This window comes from Tupaia chinensis, unplaced genomic scaffold (genome assembly GCF_000334495.1).
Source record: "Tupaia chinensis unplaced genomic scaffold, TupChi_1.0 Scaffold000567_1, whole genome shotgun sequence".
Taxonomy (NCBI): Eukaryota; Metazoa; Chordata; class Mammalia; order Scandentia; family Tupaiidae; genus Tupaia; species Tupaia belangeri.
In genome coordinates this window covers 1,139,497-1,142,433 of record NW_006160080.1, presented here as the reverse complement: position 1 = coordinate 1,142,433, position 2,937 = coordinate 1,139,497, and the positions used below count along the sequence as shown (strand labels likewise).

Here is a 2,937-nt window from a genome sequence, read left to right as displayed (position 1 = left end):
TCGCGAGCCAGCCCCGGAATTGGTGCGTACTGCGGCGAGCGGGCCTACGCTGCTCCGTGTGCGGCCTACTGGGACTTGTAGTTTCTGGGGCGATGTTTCGGAACCGGAAGGTCCTCATTATCCTGCGGGGAAAGTTGAGGACTATTCCGGTGTTTGAGAAAGAGCAGGGTCAGGGGACTCTGCCGTGTCTGTGCTTTTGTTGCGGTTCTCTGGAATTCAGCGCCAATGATTTGGGGTTAAGGGGAAATACCTGGCGACTTTCACGGCGAGAGGTGTATAGTCCCTCAAAGTATCGGGGCTGGGGCTAGTACACCCGTTCCGAGTCCTGCCCCTTCACCAGAGTTTTCACCACGGTTTACCTGTTTCGAGCTCCGGCATGACTGGGGCTACGTCCTTTTCACCTTGACGGAACAGCCCCCCGCTTCCAGCACAGTACTCCACACTCGGCGCCTAACTCCTGTCGAATATATCCTGCTTTCTCCAAAAATTTTCAGCGAACTCAGCTTGCCGAATCGAGTTTGTTTGTTTGTTTTTCCTTGATACGATGAGGTAAGGGAGAGTTTTTCTCAGGAATCATCCCCATTATCATTTGATGCTGACAGATCTCCAGTGTCCGAACTTCTCACAAACCGTCATGAAATCCTGACATATTGTCCGAAATAATTCAGTATGAAAATGTGTGCAAATCCTGTATCAGTTTTTGTTGCAGTTAAATACAAGACAGTGGCAGCAGGCGTCCAAAATGTAATAGCATACACGAGAGTACTTTAAAAAATATTTCATTAACATGATACTTCTACATATTTGTGGGGGGTCCAATGATTTTTTTTTTTCAGTACAAGAATACAATGTGGGTGGCCAGCCGGTGGTGAGGTGGTTAAGGGCGCTGGACTCCCACATGGTCGACCCTGTTCAAGTCCTGGACCTGGCGGCTTGCTTGCTTGCGCGTGAGCTCTCTCTCTCTCTCTCTCTTTCTCCCCGTCCCTCTCTGGTCAGATTAAAATAAATAAATAAATGGATAAATAAAATTAAATCATTCTTTTTTTAAAAAAGAATACAATTGGGAACCAGTAGGTGACGTGGTGGCTAAGACGCTGGACATTCCCATATGGCTGACCAGAGTTCGAGTCCCAGCCCTGATGGCTTGCTTTCTCACACTCTCTCTCTGTGTCTCTGTCTCTCTCTGGCCAAATTTTTTAAAAAATGAATGAATGAATAAATAAAATTGAATAAATAATTTTAAAAAGAATACCATGTGTAAGAATAAATAAGGGTGATACTTGTCATCTCAACTATTTGTAGCTACTTCTGTTGGGAACATTCCAAATCCTCTCTTTTAGTTACTGTGATATACACAGAACTGTTGCCATCTGTTATCTCCCCACTGTACTTTGTAACACCAGACATTGTTTCTCCTATCTGCAATTTTGTTTCCATTAATCATTATCACTCTAGGTCCTTGCCCAATCCTTCCCAGCCTCATGGGAGTAGTTTCAATATTAGAAAAAGCCCATACATTACTTTTTTTTTTTCTTTTTAAGAGAGATGTTTGCTATAGGGCGCATGTGCTTGCTAGAATACCAGAGAGACAGAGAGACAGAAAGGGAGAAATCACTCCCCATGGGGAATGGTCATGCCACAATCCTTTCTCCTCCATTCTCTTCTTGGGTTTTTTTTTCCTTTTTTTTCCCTTATCCAGATCAAACGTGCACACACACACACACACACACACACCTGTAGTTAGTTATAAGCCACTAGGTCCAGGACTAGAGCCTCAGTCAACTGGTAGGAGTACAGTAATTTAACCATTACACCATCTGCTGGTCCCCTTATCCACTACTTTTGTTTCTGTAAATCTGGAAAAAATATTTATTATTTTGTTTCGTGAGCAAAACACCCTAGTTCAGCTTTGAGATTTCAAAACTAAAGCATGGTTTAAGGCATGGGTCAATGATGAATGCATACTTAGATTCTATACAGCTGCCATGCTTCATCATAAAGGCAGAAGTCCCAACCAGATGCAGAACGAACCCATCAGCAGTGTAATTTTCCTGAGAATTGAGAGAGACAAACTATGCCAGGGTTAAATTATGGTACAATATAACACCATGCCACTACTATTTTTTAAATCATTTTATTGAACTTCATTTATTTATTTATTTATTTTAGTTTGATCAGAGAGGGACAGAGTGAGAGAGAGAGAAAGTTAGCAAGCTGCCAGGTCCAGGACTTGAACCGCAGTCAACCATGGGAGAGTCCAGGGCCCTTAACCACCACACACCACCTGCTGGCCCCAGTGATAACCATTTTTGAAAAAAGATGGGACCGGCACATGGCATGGTGACTAAGGGTGCTGGATTCCCACATGGACAACTGTGGTTCGAGTCCTGGACCTGGTGACTTGCTTTCTCACTTTCTCTCTTTCTCTTTCTCTCTTTCTCTCTGTTCTTCTCTGATCAAATAAAAATAAAAATAAATAAACAAAGTTAAATAAAAAAATTCTTTAAAAGAAAAACATTTAGAAAAAATAAAACTGAGATTCCATTTATGTAGAATTGCCTGAGTATGTTTATAAAAGCATGCTTAGGGCAAGTTGGTGGTGCAGGGGTAACTTGCTATTCAACCAAAGCTGGGTCCATATGGAAGATCAAGGTTTGTTTTGGGTCCACTGTACACGCAGGGTTCATACCCATGATCCTGACTGGCTGGGAAGCCTGGGGTGGGGGTTGCAGTGTGACATCAGTTCGCAGTGTTTGTCTTCCTCTCTGTCTCTGACTTGCAAGAAAAAAATTAAGTTTTTAAAAAGTGCTTAGAGGGCCAGCAGATGGCATGATGGTTAAAGGCACTGGACTCCCACATGACTGAATGAGTTCAAGTCCGGGATCTGGTGGATGGCTTTCTCACTTTCTCTTTGTGTCTCTCTCTGATCAAACTTGA

General features: G+C 43.1%; 1 pseudogene; it reads left to right on the top strand.

Annotated features, from left to right (window-relative positions):
• Positions 1 to 139: 139 nt before the first annotated feature.
• LOC102487327 (density-regulated protein-like) overlaps positions 140 to 2,937 on the top strand; it is a 21,190-nt pseudogene continuing 18,392 nt past the window's right edge.